The sequence below is a fragment of the Octopus bimaculoides genome, chromosome Z, assembly GCF_046866305.1.
Source record: "Octopus bimaculoides isolate indiv1 chromosome Z, ASM4686630v1, whole genome shotgun sequence".
NCBI lineage: Eukaryota > Metazoa > Mollusca > Cephalopoda > Octopoda > Octopodidae > Octopus > Octopus bimaculoides.
This window is the reverse complement of record NC_142944.1, coordinates 50007072-50028757: the sequence shown is the minus strand read 5'-3', so window position 1 is coordinate 50028757 and position 21686 is coordinate 50007072. Positions and strand designations below refer to the sequence as shown.

At 35.4% G+C, this 21686-nt stretch overlaps 1 protein-coding gene across 7 annotated transcripts in view; it reads right to left on the bottom strand.

Moving 5' to 3' along the window:
• LOC106878514 (PDZ domain-containing protein 8) overlaps nucleotides 1-21686 on the bottom strand; it is a 296017-nt gene that overhangs the window by 224782 nt on the left and 49549 nt on the right. The window contains exon 2 of one of the 7 annotated variants that reach the window (XM_089365279.1): nucleotides 7815-7914. The exons of the other annotated variants lie outside the window; for them this stretch is intronic. The gene's annotated coding sequence lies outside the window, so the exon portion shown is untranslated. The remainder of the gene's footprint in view (nucleotides 1-7814; nucleotides 7915-21686) is intronic. 7 annotated transcript variants of the gene reach the window in all.

Genomic DNA, 21686 nt, shown 5'->3' with positions numbered 1-21686 from the left:
CGAGCACTACAATCATTTTTTAGACCCAGTACACAGGAACAGGGATACACGATGGCACCAGACATACCAGAGAAGCCACAGGCAATTAAAATAGTAAATCTCTCTCATAAAGAACTAACACCCAACCAGATAAACATACTATCCAAAGGACTAAAATTTACACCAACCCCACAACGACCAAATTACCATGAAATGAAAGATGATATTTCTGAGTTTTGTAGAAAATTAAGATTAGCCGAGGAATTCTATGACAAACACATTGACGACGATTCAATAGCTAGAAATAGCAGCAACTACACCCCTACAAAGCCCTCGACCAATTCTGTGAGCACATCACCAATTACCCTTATCAATTCACAAATAAACAAAAACACAGACCAAACTTCAACAAGAGACAATGGAACGACTTTAACGAACTGAAAGATAAAACCATAACAATCAAAGAGGCAGATAAAGGTAACGCAGCAGTCCTAATGAACACGGGGGACTATAAAAATCTAGTACTATCTCTATTAGGGGATGAGACATTACGAAAAGGCCCCACACTGTAACCAATATAAAATAATGAATAATCTCAGGACATTACCTCATACCGAGATGGACTCACAGCCAAGGAATACGACTACATTACCAATTTCAAGGGTAAATCAAGTTTATTCTTCGTTATCCCCAAAATCCACAAAAGTAGAATAATAAGCGATGCATGAAAAGGAGCTACAGACATAATTATCAAGGTCCCCTCACCCGATGACCTGAAACTAAGACCAATAATAGCAGGTCCAGCATGTGAAACCCACCGCCTCAGCAGCTTCTTGGACACTCTACTGAAACCCTTCCTAAAACACACCAAGAGCTTTATAAGGGATGACCTGGACATGCTAAACCACCTCCCAAAAACGGTCAATGAGAAAACACTACTAGTATCCTTCAACGTAGTCAACCTATATTCAAACATCCCACACACTCTAGGAATAGAGGCCATCACATTCTGGTTAGACAATTACACCTATGAACTCCCCTCTCGCATTAAAAAAGAGCTTATAATAGAAAGATTAAGATTTATCCTAGAAAATAATTATTTTATATTTAACAATGAATACTTCGACAAAAATGGGGACTGTAATGGGAACACAGACTGCGCCTTCTTGTGAACTTGGTCATGTGCTATCTCGAGATTAAACTATTCCAGAGAACACTCGAGAAATATGGAGACTCCTTTTCCACCTACATTCAAAACAACTGGAAAAGATATCTCTATGACTGCATCATCCACTGGAATGAAAGTATAGGAAAACTCAACGAATTCCAAACACTTCTAAATGGAATAAAGGAAAACCTCAGTAATGATGGCACTAAAGCATCAGTATGAAGGGAAAAGAGCAGCAAGGAACGGTAAAACCACAAGGCAAAGAACGGGCCGTCAGCAAAGAATGACCCCATCAGCAAACAACGGCCCGTCGGCAAAGAACGGGTCATTGGCAGAAGAATGGGCCGTTGGCAAAGAACGGCCCAACTACAAAGAACTGGCTGCAATGTGTATAAGCTGATGTTGTATTCTGTTTACCTTGCTCTTATTTACAAATGAGTTTGCACCTATCTTCAGATATAGATGAAGACCACAGAAGATGAAAATGGAGCTAAATTAACTATTCACAAATGCATCTCAAGAAAAGCCGTATCACTGTGAAAGGCCCACGGCAAAGGAAGGGCCCTTGGCAACCAAGCTAAGTTGATCCAAGAAGGTCAAGTGGTTGACTAATTTTACCAATCCATTCCTGCTTTATAAATAAAAAAAACATTGCAAATACGCCATCCTATATTAAATTCAATCCACATTTATTTCCTTTTTTCTCTTCAAAATCAATCAAACATCAAAGGCAATACAATAAAAAGCCAACCAACAGATGAGACATGGTTTGTCACTCTTCTAATCACACACAATGCTAACTTCACATTATGTCCCTCGTTTCACTTTAGTATCTCATTATTCCAAATCCACATTGGAGTTCATTAACCCTTTTTTGTTACCAAACCAAACTGATATAACCTCTGGTTCTACAATATACTGTTATCTCAGCCACCTTTTTACCTGTAGACCTATAAGATTACTATTTTATTCTTGTGGATCCCAATAGTGATTTAATGCTTAAAAACTATGTTTATGTATTTCTTTTACAAGATCACTGATGTGAAACTATAAGCATAGAGTTTACAAATTAGTTTTATAGAAACTGTGGTAATTGCATTGGATTATTGATATCTTGATTATATATATATATATATATATATATATATATATATATATATATATATATATATATATATAACTCAAGAGAGGTCTTGTGCAACCACATGCAAATCATGAGATGAGAGATGAATCAGGTCGCAGCCATAAAAGGGGTGATACCGCTATGTATGACAAAATACTAGCAACTGTACACTGTAGACCATAGAAGTGAGCTGTGTAATCTTGCAGTTATGAATATTCAACATGTTTTCTGTAACAGTGAAGCACAACATATAGTGACAAGGATCACATCCAGAAAACATAAACTTGAACAACTAGGAAGATGCTAATGCCTGGCTGATACTGTTCAAAGCAAAAACAGAGAGGCCGTTGAAGATGTCAAAAAGAAGCCAACAATTCTTTCTACCCGTGGAGTTGAAGCCATAATAAAGTTAAAAGATGTTCTTTACTTGTTAAGTCTTCAGAATGAGCATACCAACAAATAATTGCAAAACTAATGAAGCCAAAAGAGGCAATTGCGGACAGATTAAAATCATTGACTCTAAAGCAACGAGAAGAAGAGTCAATCAATAACTTTCTTGAGAATTAATTTTCAAGTTTCCATCTGTCATTTGAATAAGTTGAAAGAATATCCAGAAATCATGAAACTCATTTTCATTGCAGGATTGTCGTCAGCAAAGATAAAGCTATAAATTTTAGAGGAGTTACAGTGTCATTCTAAAATTAATTACATTGAAATAGCTGCTCTTATATCCACCATAGAATCAGAAACACTGTTTGTTAGTAGTTGACAAACAATAACAAACTTTAATGTCAAAAGAATACCCCGATCATGGTGTTGTAGTGAAATGTTAAAATTTTGGGTATACGCATAAAGCTCATGTGTGTCCAACATATGGAAAAAATTGTAATAAGTGCAGCAAATTAAGGTATTTTGCAAGATTTTGCCAATCTAAAAATGATTGTTGTGTGGACAACAAATGTATCTCCAGGTGTGATCAGATCTGTCAACGGTTTGTTGCTAAATATGAACAACAAGAGTGCAAATAACATGGGGTTTTGCAAGTGTTTTATAAATAGACAGAAGCGTAGGTATGAAAATGGATACTGGGGCAGCTTGTTCAATAATCCCATCATCATTTGCTTCACAGTTAGGTATCCCAATCAAATCATGCCACAATAGATGAACCACTTTCCATGGTTCAGATCTAAAGAGTGTTGGATCAATCTGAGTGACACTTAACCCTTTAGCATTTAAACCAGCCATATCCGACCAAAAGTATTCTGCCTGTTTTATGTTCAAACTGGCCAGATCTGGTCTCTCACACCAACCCTACAATATCATTTTAAAAATTAAGTTACCTTATCCAAATCTCATAGCTACAAGATAATACATGATTAGTTCAAAACTGACGAAAAAAGCATTAATTTTGGCAGAATAATGCAAACACTAAAGGGCTAAACTCAACAACACCAATGATTCACATAAATTTATTGTGGTAGATAGCCCATACTCTTTTGGGTTGATTGGAAAACATTAAAGAACATTCATTTTGTTTCCATTTAAACATGGATGTATTCCGAGAGGTTAAAGTTTTTATGGCTTGAGTGGACTGCTCTGATGTGAGATATAGCACAAGTTCAGCTACACATGTTCCAGGACATTTGGAAAAAGTGAAAGATAAGTTAAAGAGGTTGGAAATGATGGGTATCTGCACACCCTCGGGTTATTCTGGAGTTGCATGTTCCTCACTTGTGGTATGGCTGAGAAAAGATGGATCTCTTCACATGTGTCGATTATAAGGCTCATTTAAATGCACATATTGATACCGATTCTTTTCCCATACCTCCAATCAACACCATCTTCTCCCGTATGTCAAGTGCAAAATTTTTCTCCACTCTCAATTAAAAGCATGCGTTTTGGAAAATACCTTTAGTGGAGAAAACAAGGCGGATTTGTGCTGTTAATACAACCAATGGTCTCTACCTAGTTAACTGACTCAAATGGGCCTTAAGAATTTGAGTGGCCTACTTCAGAACAGCATGGAAACTCTACTAAAAAGGATCAAAGGAGTATAGCCTCCTCTGTACCAAGAGGATAACTTCATCTGTGGTAGTAGCAAAGCAAAATTGACAAGCAGAGAAAATGCACTAGTTGCAAGGCTAACCAAGGTGAAATTCTCCATTAACAAAGAAATGTCATTCTCCAGAAAAAGAAATTTGACTTTCCAGAGAATGAACATATCTGAATAGGGTATTTCTCTCTATCTCAGGATTTGGTAGTAAAACTAAAAGACATACAGGTACCGAAATCGAAGGAAGATATTGATAAAATAGTGGGTCTGACTAATTACTACAGAAGATTTGTCCTGACGTATGCTGAAAAAGTAGAACCACTCTTATCAGCTACATCTAAAGAATTTAAATAGGGTAAAGAGCAAGATAAGGCCTTCCATATGCTTATCACTCATCTTTTGGAGGCCCCAGTTTTGCAACCATACTCAATGGAGATGAGCATTCTCACTATAGATGCATCCTTGACTGCAGTGGCTGGGTATTATCCCAGGAACAATACCCAGTAGCATTCATAAGCCACACATTTAGCCAGGCACAATGAAATTGGTCAAAGCAAGAGAGACAGGCTTATGTAGTGGCATGGTGCATAGATAGACTGCGGCATTTGCTTCTACAAAAGCAGTTTTATTTGGGGGAAAAAAATTCAGCCTTTAAAGACTCTGTTCACGAAGGATTTGGAAGTACCTGAACATGCTTCACAAAAAATAGCCAGGAATCTTGCAAACAACTTGCACATTCAAGTGCTACCAGTCGAGAACTCCGCATACCGGAAGCCAGCAAGTGTATGGGGCCATCAGGAGAGGATGCGAGCCATTTTGGGGCCTACCTTTCGACAGCATCAATGCGCACCGACCCCACCTCACTGATGAGGCCCTGCTTGCTAGATCAACTGGTTATTAAATATAGCCCCATAATTCTCTAGCCATTGCTCATCTCTTTTTAACCAAATCTAGTGGCTAGCCTTCTCCACTGTAGTTTGTATATCGGTCATGGCGGTATTTACCTCACGATGAGTTAGGCCTAATGATAACAGTTGTCTCACACTATGTCCAACAAACCCTCTACATCCAACTTCCATTGGAAAATGTTCCGCTTTCCAGCCTGAGTCTTCACATTCGTTGAGGAGGTTTACATAACAGTCAAACTTTTGAGCCCGCGCAGCGTCCACATTATCTTCATGAGGAACCGTTAACTCGACTAGATTCACAACTTTCCTTCTTTCACACCACATTAAAATGTCAGGTTTTTCCGTAACTGGGATGGGAAAGAATGCCTGGCACCCAGGCAAATCTGCAGTCACTTCTCAATAGTCGTTCCACTTTTCATCGCTCATAGGATGTTTGTTGCTGTTCTTGAAACAGATCCACTGACCTGAGCGCATGAAGGTTATGAAATCTCTAGTTGGTACTTTCAACAGTTTTTTCTCAGTGTTGTTGAGATGAATTTGGTTCTTCATAGCATTGAAGATAACCTTAAGGACCAGGTTGTGTCTCCATGTATACTTGTTCAATGCCAATGAACAGCTGGAAAGAATATGTTTCAGTGTTCCAACCTTTCCACATTTGCATATGTCATTCTCTGAGACATTCCATCTTACTAGAATTGTAGGTGATGGCAAAATATCATAGGATGAACAAATCAGAAAACTTAGCCGAGATGTGGTCCACTTCCATATCTCATCCCAACTTATTTTCCTCTCAACAACATGTTCCTCCCATCTCGTCATCTGTCCTTGTTAAATACATCAGATCAAATGATGCTCTCTTCTCTGCTTCTCTTGTTTTGATGCTGTTGCTAATAACAGATCTGCGTTCGCTCCAAATCATACTTGCAAACGGTCTGAACTGATTTGCACCAAAATCAAGTCCTCTCCGATGGTTTTGTATTGCACCTACCATATCTTTGTTTGTAAGATAAGATGTCATCAGTTTCTGCTTCTGCTTTCCATTCCTGGCTGTTTTCACCTCTGGTGGGTTACACCTGATTTCCATGTCCTTTGATTCTCTCAGCATAATGATGGAAGGTGTCCAAAAACAACAAAATGCAAGGGCATTATATCACAACATAATAAAAGAATTTTACAGCAAAATTGGTGATTGGTCTCCAATCTGGAATGTGCATTTATTAAAGAGAAGGATATCTAACATGCAAAAATAGCTTAATATATCATGAAAATCAGCCATTTATTCTAGCACTTTATAGAACCACAATATTAGCTAAAATACATGACACACATGAGCATTCAACACGGCTGTGTTTAGTGGCCTGAGTTGGCTTACTCAGCAGAGAAGTTTGTCAAATCTGACAGTTGCCAGAATGTTAGGCCAGATTTAGTAAAGACAAATGATTCATGGCCTATTTCTGACCCTGGGAACGTGTGCATATGGATTGGGCATATGTATCAAACATCGGTAATGTACTTGCAATAGTTGATGCCTATTCAACATAGATCGAGGCATTTTTGTATCCTAATCGCTCAATTGAGACCGAAAAAGCAAGTTGCCTGAGGTCTTCACTCTTTTCTGTGTGTCCACAGCTTTAGTACTGGACAACAGGCCTGAATTTGTTGCATTAAAGAATATGTTATCATTGGGTTTCAGGAAAATTGAGACACTTGCTTACAGTCTGGCATCTAATGGATTATCTAGATCGGGGGTTCTGAACCATTCTTTTACCAATAGACCCCTTCAATTATTTTATCCTGGTGGATCCTAATCGCCATTTGATATTTTAAATCTATGTTTATGTAACTGTTTTGCAAGATTCCTGATGTGAAACTAACTTCTTTCTATACCTAAGTCTAGTTTAAATTATGCAAAATGTGAGAGAAAGAAATGTTTTCTGCAAGGAAAAAAATTCAAGGCAAAATTTTTTCAGAGATGCTTAAAATACTATTGTGGAGCCCCCCAAATCTTACATGGACCCTCAGGGGCCATATGGACCCTTAGGGACCATATGGACCTTGGTTGTGAACCACTGATCTAGATTAACTGTTTAAGTTTTAAATCAATCATAACTAACCCAGGTATTCTACCTGTTTTTATGTTCAATCCTCCAGATCCAGTCTCAATCTACTCTACAATGTCAGTTTAAAAATAAATGCATCATTGAAATCTTAAAGCTACCAAATCATGCATAATTCAAAAGAATGGTGAATAAGCATCACAAGTTACAGTAATCAGAACATTTAAGGTTTAGATTTGTTGCCATTTTGGCTAACAAGCACTACCATATTACATTGAACAGAAAAAAGTGTGCAGGCATAAGAGAATGACTTAAAGAGGAAAAACAAAATGTGGGCAAATCAATCACACAACAATCTCCTTGGTTCTCAGAACCCATATAAAATTTCATCCACCCCACCACCTTTCAGAGAGGTATCCTCCATTTGAGAAGCAACAATACGGAGAAATGAAAGTAACATTCCAAATATGTTACAAAAATATCTCAAGCATTATGGTGGTAGAATTGGTAGAGATTAGACAAGTACCTCATCTTTGGTTATGTCCCTTTAAGCCTTTTTTTATTCATCCATATCAGCCTGGGTTGGATGGGTCTCGGTGTCCAACAACATGTCACACACTTTTATCCTATGGTACAAATAAGAGTTGTTTGATGGTTATTTCAGAATTGGTTGTAAATGCTGTTGGCCACTAAAAATACTAGCAACAAAATAAACCAGTCACTCCCTTTAATCATTTAGCAAACTCACAGTTGATGTCCCAAGCTTGGACGGACGGACACATACACACACTTCTTTTCAGACATAGGAGCAGTATGTTTGTGTGGCAAAATGTTTACTTCTCAACCACATGATCACAGGTTCAGTCCTATTGTGGGGCACCTCAGGCAAGTGACTTCTATAGCCCCAAGTTCCAAATACCAGCCAAATGACATTTTATTACATTCATTATTTTCAAAATTGAAGCAATTTCAAAATTAATTGAAAGGCAATGTATTTCAATAGAAATATTGTAATCAAAGAGTTAATCCACCACTTCACTAATTCTGGAAACCACTGTCCTTAATACAAAGAACAAAAGCGGTACAATTTAGAAAACGCCAAACAAATATAAGATATTTAGTTTGTACCTTGTTTGCTTTAGTAATAAAAGCAAACAAGGTTCACACTAAACATAGGTGTTAAAATTGGATGCCAACTGAGATTTACACGACCTTAAAGGTAATTTCCATTTAATTTCCAATTAGCACCTGTGAAAATATCAGGATAAGGAAAAATATACTTGCAGAAAGCAATTATATAAAGTAGTGGTATACCAAACAATAAGAATTGCCAGTAGTATTAGTAATAAAGTTTGGAACTGAGCCAAACTCAATCAGCTTGGCTACTACCTGTACAAACTATTCTGCTTCTGTTAAGTGGTTACTTTGTATAACAAGCAAAGCTTATTTTCTTCTTACACATAGCAAAATAATCTATAACATCAATCAAGTGTATTTTTATTTTTTCAAGATGAAGAGAGAAAGCGTATTAATTATGTAAAGTGTGTGTGTGTGTGTGTGTGTGTGTGTGTGTGTGTGTGTGTGTGTGTGTGTGTGTGTGTGTGTGTGTGTGTGTGTATGTGTGTGTGTGTGTAATGATTTTAAAGAAATATTTATAACTGGTGGGAGTGGAGGTGATTATTTAAAGAAATCAATCCTGCAACATGGCTGGATTCAGGTCACAGACTGGAAAGACAACATATCTGAACAATATCAAATAACTGGCCTTTACTGAATAAGGAGCACATTAAGTATTATTTATCTAAAACTAGTTACACATACACACATATATACACATAACTACATATATGTGAAAGAGAGACAGAAAGATGATGGGCATAACTTGATACTATTTTATTCCAATTATCACACGTTTTCAGCAACATGTCACGGTAGATGCAACCAGATGCAGCTCATAAGGCCAGCATGGAGCAAATATTGTCAAAAAATCAAAAGCTGTGAGTATAATGTGATTAACATTTGAGTAGAAACCTACATGGTTTAATTGTCATGTTGAATACATTCAATCATATACCCCATCATGTGTGTGTGCGCACATGTCATTTCAAGAAACAGATAGGCTTCAAGTATTTATGACATGTAATAGAATCACATAGTCAAATCTGATTAAAAGATTATATAGAAGTAAATAGCATATATGTTTACACATATTGAATGATTACATATATATAGTATAGCTAAACATTGCACATAGAGATATAATGTTTTTATACATGAGGAGAAAACAATTACCCTAAGAAAAAATAGTTTTACATAGGTCCAAATTTGGAAATTCAGTGGGGTACAGTTGATCATAGGACTCAGTCTTTCAACGGTTCATTTCATTTCATCAACCCCCACGAAAAGGTAGAACGTAACTAAGATAAGAGCTTATAATAAAGTATATACTACAATGCATATCATCTGATTATGAAGTAATTTTGCCAATTTTAAATGACAGTTTGGCATTACATTAGCATAAATATTCAATTCAAAAATATTAGATAGAAAACAGAATATTGCTTATAACCACTTAGCGAAATATTTCAGTGTGGTTATTTGTGTTAGAAAACTTCAGATAAGAGACGAAAATGTTTTTGATCTTTATCATTTAGCAAATGTTTCAGTCATTGCACTGTGACCATGCTGGGGCACCACATTGAAAGGTTTTAATGGAACAAATGAACCCTAATACAGTTCTAACACCACTAAAACTAACCTTATGGATGCGATATGTTGATGACACCCTCATACTCTGGCCCCACCAGGAAGATGTCCAAGTGCTGTTAGATCATGTGAACTCAATAAAGCCATCCATACAGTTCACAATGGAAAAGAAAAAAGACAATCAGCTAGCACTCCTGGATGTATTACTAACACGCACCAAGTATGGATTCAGGATATCCGTATACCGCATGCCAACCTTCACTGGATGATACCTCAACTCCCACCATCCATACAGTGTAAAGAGAGGGATTGTTCAGTGCCTAAAATAGATACCCACTATGAAAAAATGATCAAGCTCAGTAACAATCTATTAAGCAACAACTACCCCAAAAGCATACACTCCACTCCAATTATGAAGAAAAGAAAGGATGAAACCGATAAACTGTCCACAGTCCATTTACCCTATGTGAAAGGTCTCTCTGAAATGATACAAAAGATATGCGGTCCATATGACATAAGGACAGTATTCAAAAGTAATACAACACTTCACAAAAATGAAGACCACTTCCCCCTGTGGGATGAAGTTAAAATAATAGACAGAGAACAACACTGGAAAATACAAAAACTAAAAGAAGCAGCACATATGCTGTGACAACGACCTCCTAAGCAGACCGAGTAAAGGTATGAATAGCATATGGGAACTGGTATTAAGGATAGGAGAATATTAGAATTATAAGCGCTAAAATTCACTCCATAATTGCCCACAGGCATATGGCATAGCAGTTAAGAGCGCAGGCTACTAACCCCAAGATTCCAAGTTTAATTCCAGGCAGTGACCTGAATATTAATAATAATAATAATAACAACATCAAAAAATACCTTAGAAATTTCCACTAAGACACCTGATGAAGGCTGGAGAGTATATCAGCCGATACGTTGTGTGAACAAACAAGATGACAACAAATATCCTTCAAATGTAAATAATCAACCCTAACACTTATTTTAAGGTCTAGTATTTATACTAGCTTTTTTTTTTGTTTGTTTTTGCCATAAACCAACACCCAAGTGTCAAGCACGTGTGTGTATGTGTGTGTGAGAGAAAGAGACAGGCTGCTTTCAATTTCCGTCCACCAAATCCACTCAAATAGCCATGGTCAGTCCAGGGCTTTATTAGGAGTTGTGGTGAAATCCTGACACTCCTGTAAAATAGCAAGTGAACTGTCCTAAACCTAAAAATGCCGCATGCATGCTGACAGTGCAACGTAGTGTGGCACATGCGGTCGCATTTGTAAAGGCAGTCGTAGAAGTTCTTGAGAAGAGATATAAGTTTGTTACGTGTTTGTTACTGATTTAGTGTTTGTAGTCTTATAACACTGTTACAGTGTAGTCTATATCTAAAGTCAAGGATATAAGAGTGGTGATGAGACGACATTCAAAGTTCACTGTGGACATTCTTAGCATGGAAGACCTATTAGCTTCCATGGTACAGTTGCAACAGCAACTACAACAAAATCAACAGGTACAACAATAACAGCAAACTCAACAGTTGTTGGAATTATTGTTGCAGTTCAAAAACACTTCAGGTTTGTTCAAGGCAGACACGGTTGCTAATTCAACTGAAGAAATTTATAATTCAGAAGGGATTACGTTTTCTGCATACTTCTGAAGGTATGAAGGAATCTTCAAAGAATGTAGAAACTGGACGGACAAAAAGGTACAGCTTCTTTTAAGGAAATTATCACCTGCAGAACATGTAAAGTATTGGAATTACACCCTACCGAGAAAACCCATCCGAAATTTGTTTCAAGAAAACAACCTGTTATCTAAAATATTCAGTGAAAGAAGTTCACTGTTTAATATTTGCTGGGAGTGTTTGAATTTAAGAAAAAAATGAAATTGAAGATTTTGTCATGTATACCGGAATTGTAAACAGAGAATGTGAAAAATTTAAACTAAGCGAATTAACCCAGACATGTACAAGGATTAACTGTAAGCAAAGATGCAGAGATATGGGCTCAGATATTGACAAAACTAGAACAAGATTCAAAACTAACTCTACAGGCAATAGCTGAAGAATGCCAAAGGATTATAAATTTACAACAGGATGCAGAAACAAATTGGAAAAAATTATTCAAATATACAGATGTGTCGACCTGTAATAGATAAGAAAAGAAAAACAACAGTCAAGACCTGAACCATGCTATGAGTGTGGAGAAAAACATTTTAAAAGAAACTGTCCTTTTAAAAATCTAAAATGTTGTGGATGTGGAAAAATCGGACATAAGAATTCACATAGTTGGGCGAAGCAAAAAAGGTTGAATGAAAAATATTCAAGAAAAAAGTATTGTCAACACAAATGCAAAGAGAGACACCAAAAAAAACAAAAAAATGTGTCTCCATAAAAATAAATGTGAATGCAAAACTACAGTTGGATACAGGTAGTGATATCACAATAATTAACAAGGATGCATGGAGAAAAATAGGAAAGTCGACATTGAAGAAACTTTGAAAATTGCGCGAGGTATTTCAGGGAAACAATTGCAATTTTGGGGCAAAATAAACAAGGTGACATTTCGCAGAAAAACTTTGAAAGCCAAAGATTTTGTATTAAAAAATACAAGCCTTAGCACAGATTGGATGGAATTATTTAATTTATGGGACCTCCTCATAAATGTTTTTTTGTAATAATGTAAACAGTTCTTATGCCAGTTCAAATAAGGCATCGGAGGATTTAAAAAAGAAATTAAAGATTTTTTCCTCATGTTTTTTCTGAAGAATTAGGTAGGTGCACCAAGACAAAAGTAAAATTTCAAATGAAAGAAAACGCTGTACTGGTATTTAAACCAAAGTGAGTTGTACCTTTCACAACACTGAATTAAGTCAATGAGGAATTGGATAGACTTGAAAAGCTTGGAGTTATAGCAAAAATTAATTATTCAGAATGGGCATCACCAACTGTTTATGTAAAGAAAAAAAAATACAAGTGTATGCTGACTTTTCAACAGGCTTGAACGACTGTTTAATGACATACTATTACCCATTACCAATTCCAGAGGAAATTTTTGCAAAAATCAATGGAGGAAAATTTTTTTTCAATGTTGGACTTGTCAGAGGCATATCAACAGTTACAAGTGGAAGAGGAATGTTCGAAATTATTAACGATAAACACCCAATAAAGGTTTATATGAATTCATTCAACTTCCTTTTGGGATAAAGATGGCACCTAGTCTTTTCCAACAGGTGATGGACAACTATTCTTGCGGATACGGATTTCGCTATAGCTTACTTGGATGACATACTCATAAAAAGTGAGTCTCAAGGCCAACGTGAAGAACATGTTAAAAAGGGCTTTGGAAGAATAAAAGAGTATGGATTTAAACTTAGCAAAGAAAAATGCAAATTTTTTATGCCAAAAATAAAGTTTCTAGGGCGAGTTATTGATAAAAATGGTCACAGACCAGTTCCTTCAAGATTGACTGCAATAAAAAATATGCCTCCCCCTGAAAAAATTACATTACAAGCATTTTGGGGCTCGCAAACTATTACCAAACAAATATACTGAATATGCATGAACTAAGAGCACCCCTAAACGACCTATTGAAAAAAGATGTTAAATGGTATTAGTTGGACAGGTGCCAAAAAGCATTCAAAGAAATTTTAAAAGTTTTAACATTGGAACTGTCATTATTGCATTTTGATCCAAATTTAGAAATATTAGTAGAATCAGATACTAGCAAAAGTGGTATAGGAGCAGTAATTTTACACAAGTACGAAAATGGTAGCCTAAAACCCATCGCTCATGCTTCACGTTCATTGTTGGTGGCTGAAAAAAACTACAGCCAAATTGAGGAGGCATTAGTCATTATTTTTGCAGAGCAAAAATTTCAGATTCATACATGGAAGGAAATTCAATCTGCAGACAGATCACTGCCCATTGTTATCAATTTATGGATTGAAAAAAGGGTATCCCCCACACATACAGCCAAAACAATTGCAGTGCTAGAGGGACAATCCTGCTAAATTATGACAAAGATGGAATTTCTACCATCGAAAAAACTGGGACATGCGGATGGGCTGTCAAGATTGATACCTAAATACAATGAACTGTTAGATAACACAGTTAATAGCAGCATTAAAAGCTGACATCGAAATAATAAATATACTCTGCAACATAGTACACAAACTACCTGTCACTTTAGAAGAAATAAAAATCAAAGCAGAGAAAGATGAGTTCATAATAAAAATGAAAAAAATAGTGAAGTCAGAAATAAATACAAAACCTCATGTAGCCAAGCATAACAGTTTTGAAATGGCTAAGTGGTTAGAGCATCAAGCTTACAATTGTGAGGTTGTGAGTTCGACTCCCAGACCGGGCTGCATGTTGTGTTTTTGAGCAAGACTCTTTACTTCATATTACTCCAGTTCACTCATCTGTAGAAATGAGTTGTGATGTCACTAGTGCCAAGCTGTATAGGCCCTTGTCTTTCCCTAGGATGACATTGGTGGCATGGAGAGGGGAGGCTTGTATGCATGGGCAACTGCTAGTCTTCTATAAAAACAACCTTGGGTTGTGTGTTCACCAGTGAGGTGACTTTCTGCCCAGACTTGCACCCCCGGAGGGGAACCACTTAGATGTACCCATGGTCATTCGTGACTGACAGAGTAGAGTTTTTTTTACTTATGTACACTGAGAGGGTTGTAATATCCATTTCTTTGCAAAATCGTACACTAAAAGAATTCCACATGAGACATCCAGGAATCACGAGAATGAAAGCACTGATGAGGAGCCACATTTACTATCTGAAGATAAATCAGGATATTGAAAAATTGGCAGCAAAAGCACCACTTATAAAAATTCAGCTTTGGTATAAGATTGACATACCTTGGTCCAGATTACACAGACTTCACAGGACCGTTAAATTGAGAGTATTATCTTATAGTTGTGGACAGTTACACGAAATGGTCAGAAATATATAAATGTAAGAAGCCAATTTCCAAAGTAACAATGGAATTTCTGGATGAACGTTTTGTATGATATGGTGTCCCGGACACAGTTCATGTTGAAGGAATTTATAAACTTTTGCAAAATGCATGCAATGGAGCCTATTAATACTCTGCCATATCATCCAAGATCAAATGGACGAGCAGAACACTTTGTAGACACATTCAAGAGGGCCCTGAAAAAATCTAGGTATGAGCTACTAGCTGATGCTGCGTTGATGCAATTCTTAAGTGTCTACTGAATAACACCAACACCACTTCAGGTAGGTTGTCGGCTGAACTAATGTTTGCTAGGAAAGTCAGGTCAGTGATTGACAAATTACTACTGGGAAGAAAAGCAATGGAGAGAAACACCGAAAATAAGATGAAATACTTCAAAATCGGTGACAAGGAGTGTTTTTTTTTTAAATATACAGAAATGGAAAAGAAAGTTGGGAGGGTATAATAAGTAAACATTTAGGAAAAATAATGTACATGGTAAAAAGTCATACATGGGAACACAAAAGACATTTAAACCAACTGAAAGGAAGGTTTATGGAAGAAAGAATAAGACACAAAGAACCAATGAAATTTCTTTGATACTTTTGATGTACCAGTACCTCAAGGAATAGTCAAACCAACAAGTACATCAACTAGGAAAAGAAAAACAGAACTTTTGCAAGCAAGTAGAGCCAAAACAAAAAAGATGATCAAATTTCTTCCTGGGGAATTAAGTAAAAAAAAAAATCAGGGGGTGGGGGACGAGGTGGTAATCTATATATATAAAAATGAGAATGTGTGTGTGTCTGTGAATCCCTAAAACTCGAGAACTACGCAACCAATTTCATTCAAATTTTACACATGTCTTACTTAGGGTTCCGGTTGTGTTTTAGTCAAAAAATTTTTTTAACTTCCTGCATAGTTCGAGCCCACAGCAACATCATATCTCCTCCACTAGTTAAGTATTACGTGTCAAAAGTGAAACAAAAACACTCATGTCAAATACTTTCACTTTAAAAATGAAACTATTCTAACTGAAACAATCACATTTTGATACTGTAATGACAAATACTTTCATTTTAATGGTGTGTGTATGTATGTATATATATATATATATATATATATATATATATATATATATATATATATACATATATATATATATATATACATATATATATACATATACAGAGAGAGAGAGAGAGAGAGAAAGAGAGAGGGAGAGAGAGAGAGAGAGAGAGAGAAAGAAAGAAAGAGAGAGAAAGAGAGAGAAAAAGAAAGAGAAAGAGAGAGAGATGTATATGTATACATATACATGTATATGGGCACGTATATGTATAGATATATATATAGATCTATATGCATACATGTATATGTATACATATGTGTAGATGTATATAGATAGGTGTACATCTAATATGTACACATATATAAATGCATACAGATATCTATACATATATACACCCATACACACACAAACACACACATTAGTCATTTGTTTTCTTATCCAAAACTACGTCAAAAGTATTGAATGGATCTTTAAGAAATTTGGAAATTATATTCTATGCATAATGGCCATAACCCCCATGAAAATTCATATATTTTTGATGTTGATGAAATTTTAACCATACAGATTACACACAAATAAAGTAATATTTCTAAAAAATTTTCTTCTTCTTAGAAGTTACAAAGACCCCTTCATGGGGACTTCACACCCACAGTTTAGTCATTTTTCCTAAGCAAAGACGAATACAGTTGTACCATTGGTAGCTATAGGGTTACCCGAACATAACAGATGAGCATTATTTGTAATTCAACGGTACAACAGTGTAAGACTATCCTTTCAGATATACTTACATTGTGATTTCTGCAATGTGGTGCATAAATTGTCAAGTAAATGAGACTCATCTTTGCCTCCACTGATTCACTTGCAAAGTGATGAGTAAAATTATTTCATTGCAGACCTCCTTTGAGTCTTTTTATTACCACTGCGACACATATAGTCCCTGGTTGGTAACATTGATTTCAAGGCCTTCCCAGATGAGTGACTGGTTGTTCGAAGACATTTATTGATTGTAAATATTTTCTGCCCAGTTACCTATCGGTAGAGTGGTCATTTGCAAACTCCAGAGGCGACACTTTCATTTCCCTTTACTCCAAACATCACACATTGTTGTTTCTATTGAGTCATGCCCTTCCAATTGCTATAGATCCATAATGCATCTTAAAGCTGTACCTGTCACCTGTATGGTGAGGAATCCTACATTGGGGAGTAGTAACGACTAGGCTACGGTAGCTGACTGATTATCATGATCATTTGTCTTTTGCTTTCCTGTAGCTTTGCTCTCTTTTACAAACCCAGTGAACATACATATATTTCCTATTTTAAAGAAATTCAAACAATACATATTACACACAAGTTAAAAAGATTCCCAACAATTAAACTTCTCTGGTTGACATTAATACACCCATCACCAATAGGGGCCTTAACTCCAACAATTTTCAGCTCCATGAGCTCCATTTTTCAGGAGCAAAATTCTTTTAAGGTCCATGTAGTGTCTTAGGCCAAAAAAATGTTTAACTTCCTGCATAGTTCGAGCCCATAGCAATATCTTATCTCCTCCACTATTTCAGTATTAATTTGGTATCTAAAAGACCATAATAAACAATTTAATTTAGATTGGTTGATTCTCTCCATTTCATTTCCATATGATAAAAGTGAAGAATTCTGCCAGATCTGTAATAGTGAACTATTTTCTAAGAAACCGCTTGTAAACACAGCTTTAGAGCATGCTTATTGATGTAAGCATTGGCAGAAACATACCTTTAGTTCATATAAGTGATTTCTACCATTCTATATAATTTGAACATTGATTTTCTTCTTACATTTCACCTTCACTAGATATATCTTTTTCCAAGCCTTTAAGTTTTATTTCAATTCACGTATCGCTCTATATTTCTCCTTCATTAGTTTTCTGCTTATTTCTTTCCTTTACCCCTCCTCTTTCGATAGGCTACCTTTGACGTTACATCTTCTAACGGTTTTTTCAAAAAAACTTAATAACGTTCCATTCATGATTATACACATCCATCACATTGTGCTAAAATGTCTTATTGATGAGTTTGGTTTCTTTCTTTCTTTGATGAGAAGATTACATTGTTTCACACCATTTTATTCCTTCGGAATAATACCAATGTTGTCTTCGAAACATATGTCGGAAGTAAAAGAATTTGAATAACACCTGCGTTTAACTCCATTAATGAATTTAAGATCTGAAGAAGGAATTCTAATTCCGAAATATCATCGGACTACAGTTTACCAAGTTACAACAGGTATACAGTCCATTTTTTGTTCTATATTGCATTGTTATACCTTCCTAAAATTTTTATTCTTTACAAACAATACACAATGCTTCAAGCGAACTACAATACTCTCTTAGTTATTTATATATATATATATATATATATATATACATACATACATACATACACACGCGTGCGTGCGTGCATACATGTGACAATAGTGCTGCTAAGCAATAACAGTCCAAGTCAGGAGCTTTTCCCCCCTCAGGAAATATTGGTGGCACGGAGAAAGACTTGTATGCATGGCCAACTGTGTCATTCTCAAAAACAAAATCTGCACATTTGCACACACACACATATAGCTGAATGATCAACCTAGAATGATAAAACCCCAACCATCCATCTTAAGACAATGTATGTACATCACTAATATTACCCCCACAACACGGCACTATCTACATCATGTAATACCATATGTTTATATGTTTATATATATATATATATATATATATATATATATATATATATATATATACATACATACATACATACAAATATATATAGAGAGAAAGATGGTATTTGTGTATAAATCATATACAATATATTTAATAAACGCATTTAGTCTCACTGCAGAAAATGTAGCCTCTGATTAAAGCACAGAATCTTTGATAGTCAATTGTGATTTATCAATGGATTATATCTAAACAGCTAGACTAATTATCTATGCATCTATATACACACATGTAATGAAAATACGATGCATATGATTCCCATATAAATACTTAAAACAATGTGTGTGCATGCATGCACACACACACACACACACAAAATGGGATTTAGCAACTAGTCTTGCAGAGAAATCAATCTCAATTATAGAGTGTGAGGAGGTGACAGATCAAAGAATTCAAAAGGAAATTTAAGTGCTTATAAGGAAAATTAATTAAAGTCTATTACAGAATTGGAGATATTAGTTTGATAGCCTGAGTCATAGACATTTCTTCTACACCTTCATTCCTATTACCAATGTGATAACCAGCACATGCATAATGGTGGGAAGCTCTCTCAAACAAGCTAATATCTTCAGAACAGTCATGTGCACTGTTACTATAAACTACTCTACTTACACAAGAGAGCAAGCTTCAACATGGTCATTATCTAGAAGAAATAGCAGGTATACATCAGTCTAAATAGGATATTATTGGGATTTAAGTTTATTGGCTTTCTTGCTGTTTATATCTCATCAATATACACTCATCTATCTCTCCCTATTTCATAATATATATGCATATGGGTGTGATACAGTTATGTATGTGTCAAACAAAGAGTGCTCAACATTGTATTGGTAGATAAAAATTATTTGTGCATCAAGGCTACCACTGGTTTCATGTTAAGAAAATATCTTAATCTTTGAAGCTACTCACATGGAGCTTAACTATCAACACCTTCACCACCATCGTCTTTCACCAATAATACCACCATCTCTGCTTTAGCGTCTTATAATTATTCAATAGATGTTTGTCTCATAAATTTATTTGTTTTGATTGTTGAAGTTTTGTTTCTTTTTAATTTTATCTTAATTCTTTAACATTCTGTCTAAACATTTTCCTAATTAATAACTATGGCGTTATAATAATCTTTAATGGAAAGTTGCAATATTGATAAACAAAAATCCTCATTTTTAAAACAAAGAAAGCAACAACATTATCATTCTCAAAGCAATAGAAAGCAATTAATACAGCTAGCCAAATTCTTTAATCAAGAACTTATTGAAGTCATCAGGGAAATATAATACCAACGGAAGATTTTGATTTACACCACATTTAAACAGTAAATATATCAGAACTTAAGGCAGATTTGGACAGATTGGTTTCAAAGGGGTTCATATTACCAGTGGCATGATAAAATCCACCCCATCCTTGCTGTGAGGTGGGTAGTAACATGAAGGGCATCTGGTTCTAAGGAAAAAAAAAAAGAAACAAGGCCCCTCTCAAAGCATAAAAGAAAAGAATGTAGCAAGCAAAAAAGATGTCTGGTTTCCACTGTTTCTGTGCAAGTTAGATGACAAGGATAAGAGAAGAGTAATAAAATGCTGAGACCCAATCAAATGATGGTTGCATAGAATAAAATGAATGTAAATAAATGATGTAAATTCAAACAATATAGCCAAATGAACAAGGCAAGCTGACAGTCAACCACTGTCATTATGTCACTATGGTTACATTCACAGCAACACATCAGATTATTATAAATACGACTGATATAGGTTAATCCAGAGACCAAGTATTCAGTGATAATACAGAACTACTACTAGTAATGATATATAATAAGAGCAATGTTAGATCTAACTATGGTTAAGTGAAAACAATGGAAAGGAATTAACAGATGTTTTCACTGAGAATGACATACAAGTAAATCCAAAGACATAGTGTTCAGCAATATGACTGTACAACTGATAATTGTTTCTGACAATTATGTCAAGCTATTTCTCATTTGAGGGATTTCTTAAATCGCTGTTCAACCTGCTAAAAATAGTTATATTTTCTTCAGGCTACATTCTGTTGCTTAAAACCTTTTGCTACCAAATTTCTGTTGAAATACCTTATCTATAGGTTTCAATTATTGAAATAAAGAATTTGAAGGGTTTTTTTTATTCTTTTTTTTTTTAGTGAAATAACTTCATAATCAAGTTAGAATTTTGCTGGATCAAAAGCCATTAAAAAGTTTGCAAGTTGCAACAAAAGAGCTTTGATAAAAACAAATGAAACAAACAATCAATTAGTTAGTTGGATATTTAACCAATTGACTAATGATACAAGAGTGGACTTGAACCAGTGCATGTGTTAATAATATTGGCATAACGACTCTCCTTAGAGATAACAAAATTCCATGAAATCTCACAAAAACAAATACAAAAAACAAAATTCTAGAAATTCTTCATATTAAAATTTCGAGCATCTTTTGTAAAGGGCAAATAATATTTAAGACATCTTGTGCTCCAGAATTTTTTCCCAAAAATCTAGTATTCCTGGAAACACAATCTGAGAATTAGACAATGCAATTCTTGATACACCAGAAGTTGTGATGGCCATAGATGGAATAACTGATCATAAATCAAGGTCTAGAATCAAAGGGCCTTAGAGTCAATCTAGCAAAACCAAAGCCTTATTAAGTAGAAAGGCAGATAAATCACAAATCCCTTCAGGTAGATGGCCCTGCTTGATCTGTAGAAAAGGTGTAGGTAGAAAGTCAACTAACTAATGACGGAACCAGTAGACAGGAACCGTATGGAAACCAATCCTTTAACATCTATTATCCATTTTGGCATGGGTTGGACATGCTGGCATAGGTTGGATATATATATAATACACTTGTCTCACCACTTTTGTCATCTTTGCGAGAGCTTTGACAT